Source organism: Triturus cristatus, chromosome 12 (genome assembly GCF_964204655.1).
Source record: "Triturus cristatus chromosome 12, aTriCri1.1, whole genome shotgun sequence".
In the NCBI taxonomy this organism is placed as follows: Eukaryota; Metazoa; Chordata; class Amphibia; order Caudata; family Salamandridae; genus Triturus; species Triturus cristatus.
In genome coordinates this window covers 51,457,379-51,477,733 of record NC_140595.1, presented here as the reverse complement: position 1 = coordinate 51,477,733, position 20,355 = coordinate 51,457,379, and the positions used below count along the sequence as shown (strand labels likewise).

General features: G+C 47.1%; 1 protein-coding gene across 2 annotated transcripts in view; it reads left to right on the top strand.

Moving 5' to 3' along the window:
- The first annotated feature begins 3,223 nt into the window (after window positions 1-3,223).
- TJP3 (tight junction protein 3) overlaps window positions 3,224-20,355 on the top strand; it is a 118,943-nt gene continuing 101,811 nt past the window's right edge. Inside the window, exon 1 of one of the 2 annotated variants that reach the window (XM_085636687.1) lies at window positions 3,224-3,453. The gene's annotated coding sequence lies outside the window, so the exon portion shown is untranslated. Of the gene's footprint in view, window positions 3,454-10,238; window positions 10,306-20,355 lie in introns of those variants that run through there. The other variant, XM_085636689.1, reaches the window with a different exon arrangement.

Sequence of the window (20,355 nt, the reverse complement as noted above, 5' to 3'; positions counted from 1 at the left end):
GTTTGTGAGTTGTAGTGAATGGCAAGCAGCAGTCAGGTGTAGTTTGTGAGTTGTAGTGAATGGCAAGCCGCAGTCAGGTGTTGTTTGTGAGTTGTAGTGAATGGCAAGCAGCAGTCAGGTGTTGTTTGTGAGTTGTAGTGAATGGCAAGCAGCAGTCAGGTGTAGTTTGTGAGTTGTAGTGAATGGCAAGCAGCAGTCAGGTGTAGTTTGTGAGTTGTAGTGAATGGCAAGCCGCAGTCAGGTGTAGTTTGTGAGTTGTAGTGAATGGCAAGCAGCAGTCAGGTGTAGTTTGTGAGTTGTAGTGAATGGCAAGCAGCAGTCAGGTGTAGTTTGTGAGTTGTAGTGAATGGCAAGCCGCAGTCAGGTGTAGTTTGTGAGTTGTAGTGAATGGCAAGCAGCAGTCAGGTGTTGTTTGTGAGTTGTAGTGAGTAGCAGGCAGCAGTCAGGTGTAGTTTGTGAGTTGTAGTGAATGGCAAGCAGCAGTCAGGTGTAGTTTGTGAGTTGTAGTGAGTAGCAAGCAGCAGTCAGGTGTAGTTTGTGAGTTGTAGTGAATGGCAAGCAGCAGTCAGGTGTAGTTTGTGAGTTGTAGTGAATGGCAAGCAGCAGTCAGGTGTAGTTTGTGAGTTGTAGTGAATGGCAAGCAGCAGTCAGGTGTTGTTTGTGAGTTGTAGTGAGTAGCAAGCAGCGGTCCAGTTGTGTTTGTGGGTTGTAGTGAGTAGCAGGCAGCAGTCAGGTGTAGTTTGTGAGTTGTAGTGAGTAGCAGGCAGCAGTCAGGTGTAGTTTGTGAGTTGTAGTGAATGGCAAGCAGCAGTCAGGTGTAGTTTGTGAGTTGTAGTGAATGGCAAGCAGCAGTCAGGTGTAGTTTGTGAGTTGTAGTGAATGGCAAGCAGCAGTCAGGTGTAGTTTGTGAGTTGTAGTGAATGGCAAGCAGCAGTCAGGTGTAGTTTGTGAGTTGTAGTGAATGGCAAGCAGCAGTCAGGTGTAGTTTGTGAGTTGTAGTGAATGGCAAGCCGCAGTCAGGTGTTGTTTGTGAGTTGTAGTGAATGGCAAGCAGCAGTCAGGTGTTGTTTGTGAGTTGTAGTGAATGGCAAGCAGCAGTCAGGTGTAGTTTGTGAGTTGTAGTGAATGGCAAGCAGCAGTCAGGTGTAGTTTGTGAGTTGTAGTTAATGGCAAGCCGCAGTCAGGTGTAGTTTGTGAGTTGTAGTGAATGGCAAGCAGCAGTCAGGTGTAGTTTGTGAGTTGTAGTGAATGGCAAGCAGCAGTCAGGTGTAGTTTGTGAGTTGTAGTGAATGGCAAGCCGCAGTCAGGTGTAGTTTGTGAGTTGTAGTGAATGGCAAGCAGCAGTCAGGTGTTGTTTGTGAGTTGTAGTGAGTAGCAGGCAGCAGTCAGGTGTAGTTTGTGAGTTGTAGTGAATGGCAAGCAGCAGTCAGGTGTAGTTTGTGAGTTGTAGTGAGTAGCAAGCAGCAGTCAGGTGTAGTTTGTGAGTTGTAGTGAATGGCAAGCAGCAGTCAGGTGTAGTTTGTGAGTTGTAGTGAATGGCAAGCAGCAGTCAGGTGTAGTTTGTGAGTTGTAGTGAATGGCAAGCAGCAGTCAGGTGTAGTTTGTGAGTTGTAGTGAGTGGCAAGCAGCAGTCCGGTGTTGTTTGTGAGTTGTAGTGAGTAGCAGGCAGCAGTCAGGTGTAGTTTGTGAGTTGTAGTGAATGGCAAGCCGCAGTCAGGTGTAGTTTGTGAGTTGTAGTGAATGGCAAGCAGCAGTCAGGTGTAGTTTGTGAGTTGTAGTGAATGGCAAGCAGCAGTCAGGTGTTGTTTGTGAGTTGTAGTGAGTAGCAAGCAGCGGTCCAGTTGTGTTTGTGGGTTGTAGTGAGTACCAGGCAGCAGTCAGGTGTAGTTTGTGAGTTGTAGTGAGTAGCAGGCAGCACGCCGGTGTTGTTTGTGAGTTGTAGTGAGTAGGAGGCAGCTGTCCGGTGTGTTAGTGAGCAGCAAGCAGCAGTCAGGTGTAGTTTGTGAGTTGTAGTGAATGGCAAGCCGCAGTCAGGTGCTGTTTGTGGGTTGTAGTGAGTAGCAGGCAGCGGTCCAGTTGTGTTTGTGGGTTGTAGTGAGTAGCAGGCAGCACACCGGTGTTGTTTGTGAGTTGTAGTGAGTAGCAGACAGAATATTTGAGTACTTGGTGTTGACATTTACATGTGTTATAAGTTTGCTGGGCGTGGCCGGAGTCCTGGGAAAGCTGCTGACTGGGCCACGCTGCCTCCATCTAGGGCCTGTTTCCAAGTTTGTCGGAATCCAGGCACTTTTTAATTTCACCAGATAAATAACGATAACCTGGGCACGTTAACTATCTGGTGCGATTAACTGCACCTAGTACAAGTTCCTGCGGAATAAATTACAGGTTTTGGTACTTACTTCACTAAAATGTGAAAGGTGGGGTAAACACCACCAACTATTCCCCTGGTAAATGGGGGCAGGTTTGACGTGCCTAAGCTTAACGACGGGCGAGTCATATACCACACCAGGCAAACACTGGCTGCGGTAAATACCAGCCAGATTGTAATGTTAAACCTTGCGCAAACAGGGGTCCACACGGAGGTAGGAAAACACGGATACACTCCCTGCATCTCCCAGTGTCCCCTGCTTCCACGTGCTCTCAAGGGCCCCTTGTGCCGAATCACTCCTCGCATCCTGCTCTCCTAGAAGACCTGCTCTGAACCTCGCAGCACTATCTGCTCATTGTCTCTCTCCCTCCTGCTCAGCTGTGCTCCTGGAAGCCCTGTTCCGAGTCTTCCAGCACGTTCTCCTCCAAGGCTCCTGGTCGTCCTGCTAGCCTCTGCTCAGACTGTGGACCTGCTTCCAGCCTCTCTTCTGTTCCTGCTCGCCTAGAAGTCTCAGCACTATTTGATCTATTGGGTCCCCAGGAGCCCTGCTCGGTGAATCTCAAAGCTTCTTGCTTCCAGACGCCCTGCTTGAGTTTGCAGGAGCCCTGGTTCGAGTCCTTTCTCACTTTCTGCTCACCTAGGCTCCTAGAAGCCCTATTCCGGGTCTCTCGGCGCTGATCTCCTGGGTTCCCAACAGCACTGCTCGGAGTCTCTCAATATTCCTGCTCCCTGAAGCCCTGCTTGAACTTTCAGGCGCATCCCGGCGCACTGGCTCGAGTCTCTCTTCACTTCCTCCTCCCTTGGGTCCAGGGCCCGGCACACCAAGGGTTACAAGGAAGGCGGCTCCTCAGCGGCTCAGCCCTCGGCAGTCGCTGCTCAGACTGCACTCAGTCTCACACCTGCTCACTACAGCCCTGGGCTCTGCCCTCCCTGCAAGAGGAAGTGAGTTCCAGGCGCTACGGTAGAGGAGGGAGGGGGCTCTTTTCACGTCCCCCCCGCCCTACCATACATGAGGGACCCAGAGCCGGGCTCAGGAGCGACTCATCCCACCAGGAACTCTCCGGGAGCGCAGGTGCACGGGACAGGTGAGTGCATGGGCTGGGGGAGGACAGATAGGACCCCCACCCTCCTTGTATCCATCAGTGCGTGCGTTCAGTTGTCTTCCCTGCACCCCCATTTACTTGTCGCTGTCCATGGCGACATCCAGCTGCCCCCACAACAAGGAGAAATAAACCCCCCACGACATTCACAGACGGTGACCTTACCAGGTGCGAGCTGTCAATAGTGCAGCAGGTGCAGTGGCACAGAGGACCAGGCGTGTGTGAAGGGGCTCTGGTCCCACTTTTAACTCTGTTTTTCTTTCACACCGTTTCCCATTTCACTGCTTGCATTGGGGGTCCAGGCACACTCACTTCTTACCTCGCTGAATCTATAGCGTATGTGTTTGTCTTCCAAGACAACTTTTTTAAGCCCTTTCTTTCAAAAGTAGAGTTGTTTTAGCGAATGGAAGAGGCAGTATACCCTCTCGAAGTAGGCACCGACTCTCAAGGAGGAGGAGTGGTAGAGCTCTCAAATTAACCAGTCCATGCGTTAGTAGCGTTCCCAGTCCAGGTTTTTCTTTTGATCCTGATATTAAATCAGGACTACAAGTCCCAGAATGCAAAGAAGACACCAATACTGGACGATTTACTGACACATGGATCTGGGAAACGTGGAGCTCTGCATACCTTACTCGTTTAAAAACACTGTTCTTCTCGTAAGAGGGGCGTTTTCTTTGAAATGGGGGTTTCATGTCAATGAAGGGGCGTGGGGCTGGAAACGAGGCGCCCTGGTGACTGCGAGTTACCTGGTAACCTTACTCAGGGGAGGTTTTCTCTTTAAGATTGGATTCACATCATCAAATAGTAACTTATAGTTATTTAAATGCCAGACCGCCATCAGTAGTTGTAGTAATTAAAAACAGATTTATTACACTGTGGGCTACTAAACTGCAGAAAGTTAAATATAACATTTAGCAATAAAATCACATACATTTAACCAGGATGAGGCAACCGAGTAAATCCAGGCCACCAGTGAGGCCATGCTTCTCTTTTCATTGTTTTCGGGTCTGCTCATTTTAGCCTTTTAACTGAAGGAGCAAAACTACAACTCCCACAATGCTTTAGGTTGTTAAATGAAACCCCCGTGTCCTTGGTGGCAGGGAGTCATCTGTAACCCTTACCACAGAAAGTGATTCACCTCTGTTTTCAGATCCGGGGGGTGGGGTGGGGTCGGGTGGGGGCGTGGCCATTTGGGCCTGTTTTGACCAGAATAATGCTCCGAATGAGTTTATTTGCCCCCAATGGAGGTTTGTGGTGAACCCTCGCGGCACTGTTCAAGCACACACTAGCTCCAGGCGCTAGTGAACATTCCTTGCTCCTTCTGGGAAGGGCCTGTGGTGCACCAGACCTGACCCACCCTGTTTACCTGGCTGGCTCCCAGTTTGTGGTCGTCGCCTTGTGCTATCCGTGACAGCAAGGGTCACTGGAAGGGGAGTGTGTGTGTGTTTGTGAGAAAGGAGGGTGACCCGGATAGCCCAGTCTCGGTAGACCCAGCCAAACCCTTTTAAACTATCCCCAAGTTTTACGCACTGGCGTGTATAGCTCCTCGTGCACCTGAAGAGGGCTCGAAGCGCACCTGGGTGGTGGGTCTCTGGTTGATAGTGTGTGGCTTTATAGAGTGTGCTATGTTCGATGAGGTTTGATGTCTGGTAGAGAGCTCCAATTTTACTGAGCATGTTTGAAACAGCTTTTACGCATGCAGTGAAGAAAGGGGCGTAAGAGATAGTCGCGTTTTACGCATACATGCCCCCTGCTGCTCCTCGGCATGGAATGAAGGGGGTAGGTGGGAGAGGTGGGCTTGCATTGAGTGTGCTGGCCCTCTGGGAAGGGTGGCTGGGTGTCTCTCTGCAGGGTGTGGCGCAGGTTTGCAGTCTAGGATGGAAAGAGTAACTTTACTGCTTGAGACTGTAGGTGTGTGATCTCATAGCCGGGTCTATGCTTGGGTGTATATATCCTACAGAAAGGGGTCCTAGAAGAGTTTACGTAGGCCACGCCCTCTTCCCAGAGTACACAAGGACTCTATGATGATGGAGCATGCCACAGAAACTTATGTGTGGGGGAATCCTTTTATCCAATGGCAACTGGCGAGCAGGGCATGAGACTGGCTACGAATAGGGTTAAAAAATAAATAAGCATTTCAGACCCTAAAATGCAGTGATAGGAGGCCTTTCGTTTATTGGTTACTATTTACACTAAAATGCCCTTATAATATCTATAGCTAAACCTATTTTAATCTCATGAGATCATGTATCTCTTATAGATTTTAATAAAATGCGCCGTAAAACCAAAGTAGCGCTTTATGTAGCTGTAAAGAAATAGAATGATATAGAACTGGGGGGGGGGGCAAAACAAATACAATTATTACTGGAGAGAAAGCTGGTCAGATAGCTGTAGAGAAGGGCAGCGTCAGCACAGGTCCACAGGATGGTCTGGGATGAAAGGGTTGGGGGGTTTCCAGTGGGGGATGGATGGAGCGAGGGTGCAACCCTGCTAGAAAAACCCCCTCCAGTTCAGGTCCGTGTTTTTTTCCCAAGCAGCAATTTGAGAGGGGTCACGCATTATTGATTTGCTTTTTTTTTGGGGCGGGGGGGATGTTTGGGAAATGCTCTGAGGCTGCCCTCCCTATAAGTCCCTTGTTCTCCCAGCCCCTACCACCGAGAAAAGACAAAGTGCATATTTGGTCACCATCCTTCTGATAGTGACTCTTCCCAGATCATCTGACTAGCTAGAAAAACAATATTTAGTTGGCGGAGAAGGGGGGGGGGGGTAACATTATCGACGTTTACCAGTCTACAGGTCACTCCTTTGTTTAGAGACAGCTGATCTAACAATGTGTCACTGTTCGTCTGGACACCAGCCCTTTGACCAGGTGGGTCAAAGGTCGCCTTTTAAAATGATATCATTACCACTTAGCTCTTGAATAGGTTTCTGTTTCTATCATTATCTGCTGCCTGAGCTATCTTTAGACAAGCAATACTGCTCTGCCCTCTATTTATACCACTTTAAAATGTGGTGGTAATCACTAGTTTGTTAGTAAAGAGGCTTTGAGGCCTAAATCATTCTGTCCCATTTTTAAATGTAATGTTCTGACGTCCTCCCTGACATCCTGCAATGTGCACAGTCCTTCACACAGCACAGTTGGTTGACTGCCCGCTCCCTCTTTTTGTGAATATCCGTGACTACGAAACTGCCTATCTCCAGATTTGTCATTTGGTACTCTACAGAATATTGGTTCGAATTAGGTGGTTCGACTTAGGCTTGGGTGTGAATTTCTGCTCCGCTCGTGGAATGTGCAGAGTTTTACCCACTCTGTGCTCCGCATAGAATGCTGAGTTACAAAAAACTCCACGTAGTAGTGTAGAGTTTTTCCTCTCCCGCGCCTGTTGGCGAGCACAAGTAAGGAACATCTTACTCCAGACCACCTCCCGCCAAGATTTCTCAACTCATACGGTTGCGGCTGGTTGTTACCACTCACGTTGAGAAACCTTCTGTTCGCGTTGATGAAGCTGCCGCTCGAGGAGGACATCTACTTGAGTGACAGAAAGAAGCAGCGTGCTTTTGCTCTGTGCATGGTGCAGTTTGTGCTGTATTTACAGCATCTGCCCCCACCCCTTTGTGTAGCGCTTTCTTTCCCTCGTTTACTTCCCTCCCTCGTTGCTTTCTTGCTTGTCGGCTTCTCCATTGGGTGCTGCTTTTCTCCTCCCTTGCCTGCTTCCTCCCTCCCTTGCCTGCTTCCTCCCTCCCTTGCCTGCTTCCTCCCTCCAGCTAGCTGTTGGCGCCATCACCTGTCCTTGCACTCCTCTGTTGTTGCCCCCTCCCCACAATCCGCCTTAAAAGTGTTTTTTCTTTGCTTATTTATTGATCCATCTCGGATCAGTAAATTAAAAGAAAGGGTACCTGCATCATTTTGTATCTGTGCCTAAGTAATAGAGCAAGGGTGCGCCTACAAAATGGGAAGGCAGCTTCATAGCGTTTTTCTTTTCTTAAGGTTTTTGGCATTTTGCATACAAACTTTCTAATTCTCCATTATGTGACTAAAAGGCTTTGCCAAAGCCAACAGATTCCAAAGGTGCAACCTATTGCCTGTGCCAATGCTTCTTTAACAAGTGAGCACCTCCTAGTAAAAAAATAAATAAAAGGGTCTTATGGGATAGTAGCAGGTAACTGGTTTGAGCAGAAAATGTATCCGTGAGTCATATTTTGTGTGAATCAGTCTCCTGGATCTGGCAAGACTTTTTGATGTAAAGTGCAGAGTTGACCACATAACATTCAGTAAATTTGCTTAAAGCAATACTTCACAAATTTCATGTAAAATTAATTTCTGGAATTTTGACAATTTTGCAAGCGTAATTAAATTATTGGCCAGGCCTAGCCCTAACAAGAGGAGCACAAAGCAATGAGAGTCCTAAAAGGCTCTACGTGGACATATATTGAGCCGGTGTCTGTTGACGTTTGAGTCTGCCATGCGTAAAGAGATGGCCGATAGTTTAGGGTCTTTTCCAAAGACTGGTAAACAAGGGTGTCCTTGGAAGCCCACATGCACCATCTACGACCACTTGCGATAAAGTACCCCAGTGGTTTAACTTCAATATCTGCTTGTTCTAGACGTGTGGGGCTTCACAGCAGCATGGTGGACACTGACTTTAACTTTCTGGTGTCTCTTGAGTAATTCAACAATTGGAATGTTGAACAACCAGTATCCCCCCCTCCCCCCTCCAGAATCAGGGATTGGTGCCAAGTAGCTGTCCTTAGATCATAATGAGATCTAGTTAAAGATCCCTGCTTCAGAAATTATGTTGAAGACTCTTGACCCGGATTGAAAGCCATCTCTTATTAAGAGATGATCTATCGCTAACTTTCTAAAAGTGAAAACCCAAATATCCTGCCCACTCCAGGCCTTTCAATGGAGCATGACGATCCGTCCGAGAGACTCGGCATCTACCGAACCTTGCTCTGCAGGTTCCAGCTGCTGGTTTGTAAGCAGTGGAACTGGAAAAAGGGGTGCAGCAGGGTCCACTGTAGCACCCCCCCATATACTTGATCGAATTCAGATTTTGAATTTAGTAAATGGGTCTTAATTTATTCATCTTGAAGCATTTAGTGTGTGGTCAAGTGGTCTCATGGCAGACAACTTTGTGTGACAAAGTGCTGCTGGTTCTGTTAAAGCGGTGGTGGCCATGTTTAAAATTCTTTACTCCGACCGCATGTGTCGGGTATCTTGTCATTTTAACTGGTTATGCATTGGCTAGGGTACAAGTGAATGGAAAAGGCCACAGTAGTCCAGAGTTTTTTTTTTTAAACATGTTTATAAATAAAGACATGTGGTTGATTTAATAAGTAAATCACAAATATATCAAAATATCGATCACTAGCATGGAAAGTGTAATCAAGACAATTAAGTTGGGTGATGCTGTGAACAAGCGCCTCACTATGAAAAGTATATTCAAGCACCGCTGTTTCTAAGGGTGGTTGTGATGTGTTAGGTGCTACTTATTATAGCTGCAATACTTGATTGCAATACCTTGTTTGCTGGTTTGTGCTGGAAACTGTTGAAAAAAACGGAGAAAATTCTATCCCATCCCACTAATGGCATCAATATTCCCTGCCTGGTAGCCTACGTCTCAAATACTGCAGAGGCCGCATTTATTGCCTGTTAGAACATCGGAATGTTGAGAGCTCCATTGAAGACAAAGGAGTAGCTCCGGGCTTAGAATGGCTCCTATAAACCCGAAGATCCAACATTCCAATGTTTGTCTTTCTGTTTCCCCCCTTTTTAATTTAGAACATTCTACCCTCAGTGGGTGGAATGTTCTAATAGCCCTGCTGCCTCAGGCTATACCTACTGTTAAAGGTCCTTACCCTTTTTATTGGCCCTTGCATGAGGCACGGGCCTATAACTCGGGTTCAGGGCCGTTAACAACTGGTATAGCGCTCTGCAGCAGACTATAAGGCTATATTACACAACAGATTCGGTTTGAGATCGCCACCCTCGTAAAAGCAGCTTCTCTTGATACTTTTGATCCTGATGTACTTCTCTGTGAAGCCTGAACCGAGCAGTATATTGAGACTGCCTTCAAAGAATTACTGAGGACCCAAAAATGTTGAGCATCCCAGTGGAAGAGGTCCATCTCATTGGTTGCTGCAGAACCCTGAAATAGCCTCAACCTAGCGTCCAATGTGGTACAAAACCCACAAAAGAAACTGGCAAAGACAATAGGTCTGAGATGCAAGACCTAAAGCTGGCCTTTGTTCAGAGTGCCCTGGGTGAAACCAAATGTGGTGCCCCTTCCCACTCTTCCTCTTTACGTGAGAGGGGGATGCATTAAGGAGCGCCAGAAAAATAAAAACAAAAAATGAAACAAGGGTGCCAGCAGGCTTCAGAAAAAGTATTTTAACACACATTTCTTTGGACCCAAGTCATAGGGAGACTGCTGTGGAGAGTTCCAGCGCCCCTCTAGAGGTCGGTTCCCCGGGGCCTAGTCTTAGCCGGCACGATCTAGTCGCTTAGCCAGTGCTTGTTTTTTTGATCTTTCGTTTCATCCACCCCTCTTTCCTGGCCCGTATTGGCACCAGGTCCCACAACACTAATACCTCAATGGTCCAATCAGAACCACCCACGCCCCTGCCTTCGGACCCTGCAGGGCATGGCGTCGCACGCGCCCAGCAGCCCGGTCAGTGCGCGTGCGCAGGTGTTATCGCGCGCTTCGGAGCGGCGCGAGGCAGCCTGGCCTGTGCTGTGGAAAGCATGGAAACAGGCAAACAAAGGCAACCTGTGCGGGCTTTGACGGCCTCCGCGGGTGCCTCTGAGTCACCGGGCCGACCCCGCACCCACCAGAAGTAAGTATTGTCATCTGAAAGGCCTTCTCCGTCACCCCCCTCCGGCCACCAGTGTCTGAGGGAGCAAGACTGGCGGAGGCTCTCTTGCTTCCTCCCACCCTCTTTGAGGCCTCCCCCCCCCCCCCCTCTCCCCAGGTCTGAATCACTCCCAGCCAGGGAGCCCAAGGGTGAGGCAGGAACACACACACATGACGTGATGGGCACGTTCTTGTGTCAGACACGCTGCTCCAGGCACAGAAACTGCTCCCAGCTGTGTTGCCTCTGTGGTTGTCTCTGTATTCTCACCGGTTCCTCAGTGTGCACCGACGGTACTTGCAGGAAAGCAAGTGTGCGTTGTGTGTTGTACCTGGCAGAGACGTCTTGTCCTCGAGGCGCCCCTCCTTGGCATTTTTAAGTTAATAACCTGTCAAAAATCAAACAATATCCCTTAGTCTGTTAACGACCCACAGTCTGTTCGGAGCCAGCGCTTGAAATCCAAATATAAGGGCCTTGGACACCTTTTCGTTTAAATGCTACTGGTTATTGGTCCAAAATGCCTTGGATTTGTGCCTCCTTGCTTTATTTGTGCCTGTGGTTGCAGATGGTGGGCACCAGCGTTCATTTATGGGGATCAGACTTATCTTTCATCATAAAGAGGAAAGCTGGAAGAAGACAAATACAGGAAAACGGGGACGAAGGGAGAAAGCAAAGCAGAAAGGAACTTGAAAACGGAGCTAAAGAGACAGGAAGTGTAGGAGGTAAGAATAAAGACACTCTAGGTGGAGCCAAGATTAGGCAACTTTGGTATTTATGGGACTAAGGCAGGGAGGTGGAAGAAAGAGGTGTGAGGTGGAATCAAGACTAGGCAGCCTCTAGAGATAGGAAGTGCTGGGTGGCAGGAAAAAGAGGCATAAGGTGGACTCGAGCCTAGGCAGCCTTAGTGTTGGGTAGACTCCGGATTCTGTCGTGATGGAATGGAGTCCCAAGAAAAACATTGCCTCCCTACACTTTTTACTTTATACAGCTTGTTCTAAGGGACTCTTGGCCAGTTTGGCGTATCCACCTCTGTGGACATTTTGACAGTGTTGGCCCGCACTCTTATACCACTTGACACCTCTCCAGAGTTCACTGCTATGGTGACTAGATCGCTCCAAGTCTAGGTCTTACGGCTCATCGAACTTATGCATGCACTGCAGAATTCTGTGTTTAATCCCTTGGTCATGGATTCAAATCCTGGTAGGTACACTCAGTCTTTCATCATCCTATGGTCTATCAAAGAAACACCATGAAAAGACACAATTGAATTAAGCAGCAATAAAGACTTGAATCCCTCATGGAACATTTGATTTACAAATCTATGCGGCCAGTGGTTGTTATAGTGTGTCACTGTGGCGCCACCCCAGGCTTTTGCCTTTTACAAGTAATGATCTGAATTGTTTCATTTGAAGAAATCCAAGACGGTAACTCCCAGAATGCATCTGCCACCCAGATCTAGAGGTGGAATGAGGAATGCTTGGTACCTTTGAGAAACGCAACGTTGTGTAATTTGACCACCAAAATGGGAGAGAGACAGTGCATGTTGTAGATTTTACATCCACTCACTACCTTATGCGGAGCTGTTTTGAATAGTAGTTGATGGCTGTATTGTTTTTTTTCAGGCTTTTCTTTGGGGGCGTTGCAGGGGGAAGCTCCATGACGATGTGGCGAGGGTTCATAGGGGTGTTTTGTGCAGCTACAGCAGTGAAGCAAGTTGCGCAGTGTTGTGTTTTTTTTAGGGTTGGTGGTTAGTGTTGGCTATTGGATCCATGTAGGGAGGACACTGGGCTTGAGGTCCAAAGCGTTCATTTAACCTCCTCGGTTGTTCCTTCTTGTATTAAATTGGTTCAGTTGAGCTGACCCAGGGCTAAGCGTCTAAGTTGAACGTTCTGGTTGAAAAGCAGCCCTTGCTCAAAATTGTTAAGTGTGTGTATTTTGCATTTAGTTTGAAAACACTAAGTTTGAAAATGTTTGGAAGAAAAATGTTTTTTTTTTTTTTAATATCTCAGTGCAGGGATTCTGCTCTGTAACAGAACTATGCTTGGAACCATAGAACATGAGTCACTATACCACCTCAGTATCCATGAGTCTGAGCCCGACTAGCTATAGTGCCTCACTTGCTCTCCTAACCTTACCAGAGAAACAATTGAGTTGGCACCCCAGAACACTCTCGACCTTCTCAGGGATCAGGGTAACAGGACACACCCTTTTGCTCTTTCACTCATACTTGTACACAATAAGATGACAAGAAGCAAGTTTAGAATATTTATTTAAACCATCATGCTCTGAAATGCAGTATACATGCAACAATTAGAAAACAAATGCGTACTAAAAATACAGTTAGCATGGTTAATATCCATATATCATGAAAAAGCACTGTCTAAAGGACAGAGTGACCTAAACTCCACTCCCTTCCAAATTAAGCTAGATGATTATATATCAAAGATCTCTGGGATTACTGGCAGACCCCGTACCTCAGCATTCACAGACGGCCGTTCTATATCCCAGCAGACGCACTGCTCTTGTTTCAGAACTCTTTCCATGTGTGTTTTTGGCTCATGTGCGCATCTATATGATAGCACATGTGTGCACATAAACAACAGCTGCATTTTTGTGTTCTGTCTAGGTGCCAGGCCAGAAAGAATAACCAGGGACATTGTTGTTTGACCTTGTCTATGGTATTCAGACTAAATAGGAAAAGAACCGACCGCGAAAACATATGCAGGTTACGCTTGAGTACAATGTGGCACAAAAGCAAGCGTGTTTATATAGTAACATGTGCAAAGGTAAACGAGACCTACATTGTGCACAGTTAGGCTAACATAGGGAAAACTACAAAGGGCCGTGCAGGAGCCACACAACAATCTTTTCTTACCTGGAAATTGTATATCCTGTGGGAAAACTCCTTTCGCTGCACCGACGCGATTAGATTTTGAGAGCTTTGCAATTTACAGAATTGAAATTTGCCTTGTACATAAAATCTTCAATAAAACCTAGATTGTCACATGCAAAGGCAGGAGCCTTTTTAAGGAAGCCTTGCCAAGCCCAGCCCTTCGGGAAAGTAAACGGTGTCTCAAAGTATTAAGAGAGTAGAAAAAGTCCAGACAACTATTACAAAAAGAAAAACGTGAGTTAAAAAGGGGGAGAATTTTTGCAAATATATTGGGGGGGGGGGGGGAAAGCAGACCCGAACTGGATCTAGGCACGCCCACCAATTAAACATAATTCTGCATCTGTGCGTGGCTATCAATTAAACAGACATAGAACCGCGTCTGGGTGTGGACTCCATTAAACCGCCCCGATAATGCATATGTTTGTCTCTACTAGTTAGACCCCAAACTGCATGTGGACAGGGCCGCCCAATTAAATAGCCCCAAAACTGCACCTGGGTAGGGCCTCAATTAAATGGCCACCACTTACTATGTCTAACTTGCTCCAAGGCCTCTGGTTCTCTGTCCTGTGGGCATCTTTAACCAGCATCTCCCTGTTCATGCACCGTATCCTCGCTGTGTGTTTTCCTTTGTCATCTGATACTTGACTTGGGGGGGCCTGGTGTAACAAAAGCAAGGCCGGGCCTTACCCTTAGGAAACTGGTCAGGCTGTATGCAGAGAGACCACAGCATGCCATTGGCGTAGTCCATCATTGATGTTAGTAGGGAAAGCGTAGCAGTGACGCCATTTTGAATCCTCAAGTTATTTGAAAGTATGTCTAAGACCTCTAAACTGAAGGCGATATGATTGGTGTACTTTGGAGGAGAGGAAAATTATTTGAGATGGGGGGGAAAATAAAAGCCATGAGTGAGCTTAGACACAACTGTGTTCTAAAAATGTCCAAATCTTCAACTTGTGCACCTTGCAGAAAGTTAAACCTCTAAATTTTAGCATCCCTATTTCTCCATCTGTATTTTGGATGTCTTCCTTCTAAGGTAGTGTAGGAAAGTGCATTTTTTTGCATGGTTTCCCCCCACATTTTGCCTAAATGTTGATGCACTTTGACTGAGTGTGCCCTGGGTTCCTGCCAACCAGGTACCCAGGGCCTATGTTTTTCCCCTAAACTGTACTGTTACAAAACTCAATTGGCAACTCTCTGGCCACATGTAAGTCCCTTGTAAAAGGTATCATGGGTACCCAGGGCACTGTGACCAGGAAAGGCCTCGAAGGGCTGCAGCACTTATTGTTCCACCCTTAGAGACCCTGTACCTTTACACCCACACACTGCCATTGCGGGCTGCATGTTTTGGTGCAGAACAAAGTGAAGAGTCGCCCTGGCACACATCCCTGTGTGCCATGCCTACAACCCACTGCCCTGGCATAGGTAGGCCCTCTAGCTGGGTGCACTATAGCAGTGGTGACGGTAAGGTGCATGAGTCCTGTACCCCTGCAGTGTCTAAGTCCATTCTTCGACATTGTAAGTGCAGTGATGCCATAAAGAGTATATGCTGTGGGAGTTTGTCATTACAAACTCCACAGCCCCTTAATGGCTTTACTGAAAATTGGGACGTGTGGTATCAAACTTCTCAGCACATTAAACCCACACTGATGCCAGTGTGGAATGTATTGAAAAATGCTCTCAGAAGGCATCTTAGAGATGCCCCTTAGAAAAACGACCTAACTCTCGGGGTCCTGAAACAAAGCACATCCTGGGACGAGGTGCCAAGCATCCTCCCCCAGGATGGGCAGGGTCCATGAAGGGGAAGCTTTAAACGCTTGCCGCCTTTGTAAGCTGCCCCAGCCATTTGCTGCTGCCAGCAACTGGCACACAGCGGTTCTGAACCCCACTTTGGGTGGGAGAATCGGTGGGAAAACCAAGTTAGCAGGGGAGGTGTGCCCCCCCCTTTGCCAAATCCACCCCTCAGGTGAGAGAGGTGAGGTGAAGCACAACTCTCAGTCCCCGCCATCTTGAAGATGGGGGAACCAGCCAACCAGAGTGAGGCTTATGCCCCCCCTCCCACTGGAGGGTGCCATAATGGGGGTTGTACCCTCCCCAAGGAAGGGACCCATTGGTCTCGACCTATACCTACCTGTAACGCCCCAAAATCTAGCATTTAGGGGCACCCCTGAACATTGCCTCCTCAGACGAGAAGAAGAAGGCCCGAAGAAGATGTGCTGGAAAAAGGAGGACACCAACTGACTTGGCCCCAGCACTACCGGCCTGTCCATTCCCGACCTCAGCCTGCTCCAGTGAAACCCCAGTGTGTCCTGTAGCCAGCAGCCCCCAAGAACCCGGAGGACCTACCCTGCCTTCGTCTCCTGTGAGTACCGAGTTGCTTACCCACAGACTCTGGCACTGGGCAAATCCACAAGTCTGCACCACTCTGCACCCGAAGCCCACGACCCGAGTTCGAGTGACCCAACACCACAAGGAAATCTCTCTGGCTATCCTGACCTGACCTGGAGTCTGGTGATCCCTGACCTACCTGAAGTCTCCAACCAACGCCCGCAGCCCCTTTCTGGAGGATCCCACCCCAGCGCGACTGGAGCTGGTAAGAAGAATCTGATACCAAATGACACCTCTGCATCCGTCGTCCCACAGCCTTGGGTGGCCCAACCAATGGGGTCCTGGCATCCCAAGACACCTCCAACCAGAGGTCGCTTCCAGAAGATCTTCGTCCCCGAGCCTGCAGTGTTTGTTGCAACAGGAGAATCCCCATTGAAAACAACAGGGCACCAGACACCAAAACAGCACCCTAATTCCGGCTGAGCCTGTGTCGCTGTGGGTGCACCTTGTGTGCTTAATTGGATCCCCCTTTGCCCTGAGCGTAAGTCCACAACCTTGTGCCTACTTGTGAGCAGCCACCAACTAGAGGCCCCGTATCCCCCATTGGATAACATTGGGGCTCACCACTCTGCACCCGGCTGCTCTAGTACCGCCTAGGGTGCTCTGAGAGTGCACCCTGAACCCTGGGGGAACCCTGGTTGTAACCCCAGAAAACCAAACCTAAGTACTTACCGTTAAACCGATAACATTGTTTTCTCCCATCGGACTGCACTAACTTCTTTCTTGAGTGTAGAATTGGTTGGTAGGAAACCCTAAGAACCTGCATATGTACAAAAATTGATTTACTTACCTTCCGTCTAGGACATGTCCCAGTGTGATATCTAGGCATATCACACGGAGTAGAGAAAGTAACTTAAAAGGTAATCTGAAAAGTAATTCCAATTGTTTTATAAACAAGTGACTTACCTGTAACGAATCCAGTTGCATTCAACTGCATTCAAACTGTAGTTACCTGCATTATTCTTGCAAAATATTAATACACTTCCCTGTACCAGGCCTGGCTTGGTTCTAGAAAATAAAATGCAACTAAATAATATTTTTATACAAAACAAATTGGTCCGAGTTCAGTCTTTGGGTGTGTGAAATCATATCTTGCATGAGTGTGTACAATAAATGCTTAACACCACCACCCTCTGATACCGCCTTACTGCTCGCCCACACTATCACAAATAGCGGGTAAGGTATTATCTACTTTAGCCTCTGCCTACCTTTCGGGGTTCCACTGGTCTCTTTGCACACTATACCTTCCTTTGGTATAGTATACAGAGCCAGCTTCCTGCAGGTAGGCAAATAAAAAAAAAATTGCGGTGCTCCCGCTTACAAAGTGCATGTTGTTAGTGTCACGCCTGTGGGGCTGCAGCATTCCTTCCTTGTCTAAGACCTGCCAACTTAAACAACTATTTTACTGGATGAGAGGGGGCGGGGGCTGTGTGCCCAGGCAGACCTGGCCATATGTGGAGGTGGCAGAGATTATAACCCAGCATTGCCCACGCTGACTCAACCACTCCCTCTACCCTCCAAAACAAATACAGGCTTTTGAGACTATTGCCGACGTCCTGGGGAGGTTGCAAAACCCCTGATGAGCATCAGCTGTGCAGGACCACCAAACCAGAGCTGGGAACCGACTCTCTGTTGCGGTTTCGAGCTCACTTTGTGCAAACCCTGTGATATTGGCTCTTCACCAGGAACCCGTGTGAAGAGAGCCAGTGTCTTGCGAAACATGGTGGCACAATGTGAGTTGGCACCTCGTTGTCTTCACCACCTACGCTATACCTAATTAAGCTTACCGTCACCTAGGCCACAATCTTTATAGTTACCAAGTTGTGTGCAACATCCCTGTCCAGTCAAAATTGTGTCACTTCCTTGAGCTTTGGACCACAGCCTTGCGTGCCCTCTCACTGTTTCTCAGGGTTGTTTCTACTTTTGTGTCCTGCACCTAAAAAACAAAAACAAAAAAAGGGCCTCCTTGGATTGGAAAATCCTTCTGAAGAAATATAGGAGGCAGGTGTGCAGGTTATTAAAACTTTGGCTTGCCACACTGAAATGTGAATTTTGTAGGAGCAACATACTGCTTTTGGCCACATCAAAGTGCCATGCAAGGGAGTTGGGAGTATGTTTTATCGCAAGACTGCGTATTATATCAATGAAGGGGTTAATTTTTTAATTTTGGGGGGGGGGGGAGGGGGGAGTTTTCTATACCATGAATACGATCCACTGGTATCTGAGCACTTTACATAAGAATAGTTACATACTGCAGCAAAGAAATGTACATAAGATGATTTTACATTTTGCCTATTATCTTATCGATCATTGCTTAGAGAAAAATATTGCTATGCACTCATCACTGTCTGTTGTGGTCTATACTCCTAAGTATGGAGCTCTCGGGATGTCTTGATTTTGGATGACAGATGTAATGGTTTCTCCCCTGACCTATATCCAAGAACCAAAATAACACAGCGCCTAGTGCAAAAACAAATTAGTAAAACTAACGTTTGTTAAAACAACCATTGAAAAATACCACCAAGAACAGTTGAAAATATATTGTTCTACTAAAAATAAACATTTTCAAAGAAAAAAATGCAGATTCCACAGTGAATTCTGGTTGAAGAACATGGTCTTAATATTACAGAGTACATTAATAGGTGATGTGACAAAGGTCGATGATGGCAATGTCGGGGAAAGAGTTGACCTGAGGAATGAGCGTATCGTAGTGCATGCCCACGAAGAAGTGGAAAAAAGGGGAGCACGCTGAAGGCAGAAATCTAATTTTGCCAACGGATAAAGGATCGTTTATTGAGCCCCTCCAAAAAAAACTGTGGGAGGGGGGTGGGTTTTGGTGTAAACCCCCCATTCCTCTAGGAGCAAATTCATTTTGTTTTTTCACTTGAAATATCACCCAGTGACAGGACTTGGGACTGTATGAATGAGGCAAGGGGAAAACATATCTATGCAAACCTTGTAGAAAAGCCACCGATGAAAACCCCCTGTCTATAATTGGTGTCATTTACACCTAACTAAAAAAAAATTGCCTTTTTCAAGTGTTTTTTTTTTTTTTTTTTTTTTTTTTTTTTTTTAACAGTTTATAATGTGTTTATCAGAATTGTTATTCTGTAAATACGTTTTGCCTTATGAGATAGCACACAGCCCTGTGCAATATCTATCAATACAAAGTGGCCTCTTTCGACATGCTGACGCTTTACAAAACCAAGAAATAAAATTAACTTGACCGTTCATGTTTTTGTGCTGAGATGTCACTATATCACTCAAAAGGGGAGAGGAAGGGCACAGATGGGTTCCCGCCTGCCCTTAATCACAACACCAAGAAATGACGCGACACCCTAGGTTTTTGCTCCGAGACGGCTGGTCATGAGCAAAAGGAAACTCCCTACTGTCTATTGGCTACCTCCTAAATCCCAGAGCGAGGGCAATTCCAAGAATAGGACGAGGTAGGCTCACTCACGTAATGTGACATGCTTCATCATTTGCCACCTTGTTCCCCCCCCCGGTAAGATGGTACTACCAGAGCGGACTCAACCTCAGGCGGGGCTAGCTTGAGGGAGTTATTCGAAATTACTTCTTTTTTCTGGATAAATTCTTTGGATCCAGTTTTTTGGTTAAAAAAGGCTTTGGGTAACCCACAAAAGTATCGTTTATTAAGGTGGCATCCTAGGCTTGTTTAAAAACACCAAAGGGTGATATCAGGAGGCATATGACGGTACAATGACCTACATGCGTACTAAGATGTTTCGTTCTCTGCACTGATTAGAATGATCCACAGAGCTCAGAGGCGCTTGACGATGCTTCCTGATAAAAATTTCTATTAAAATGCTCAGAGGGTTGCTGCGAATAGAAACCTGCTTGTGTTGTGGATGACCAGCAGAGAGGGGTAGGTCAGGATGCTCTGGGCCAGGACACGCCTGCTCTTTTTCCAGGGCAGGGACCCTTCAAAACATCTCTAGACCCGCAGTTCCACCCTCATGGTTCTAGTCCAGCTAGACCAGGAGGGAGGAATTTTGGTCACTTTCCTTGAAGTAGTTTATCCAAACATGGACATGTTTAATAGTTTTGTATGTGGGCTCGTGGTCCAAACCCTGTCAATAGTGGTCTCCTCCTTGGCAATAAACAGCTGGTGACACGTGATGACTTTAAATGTGAAGAAGCAGCAAACCCAGGAGTAGGGGGCAGATGAGAAAGTTTTAAAACTTCTACTTTACTCCTAGAGCAGAGAGAGTTGGAGGTCAACCCTGGTTAATTATGGAGTGTCGTCACTAGGTGCTGTGATGAGGACTGGGTAGCCGCAGTGAGTGGTATGTGTCAGAGCACCCTTGCGGTAGGATGGTGCAGCAAGGGTTAGGTCTCTTGTCAATGTCACAAAATGAGGTGCACTCACACCATTGAGTTTTCGGCTGGCTTACATGGACATGGACTGCCCCATAAGACACTGGTGCTGTCCTTTGGGTGCTAATGGACGTGGCAGCATGGGTGCGGGCAATGTATATGTTGGCTGGTGTGACTCTTACCTGACGTACTTGCCTGCTTCTTAACGTAATGGACATAACGGACTTAGAGAAATATTTCCATATAGTATTTTTGTCTGAATATGAGTGAACGTGTAGCTCATCTGAGCACAGCTGGAAGTGTGTTTATAGCTCACTGCCTCGCTTTGACCTCTTGAACATTGAAAGTCCTTACTTTTGAAGTCCACTACCTCGATCTACTGTTATGTTAGCGGCTGTGTCGACTACCGCTACTTTGAA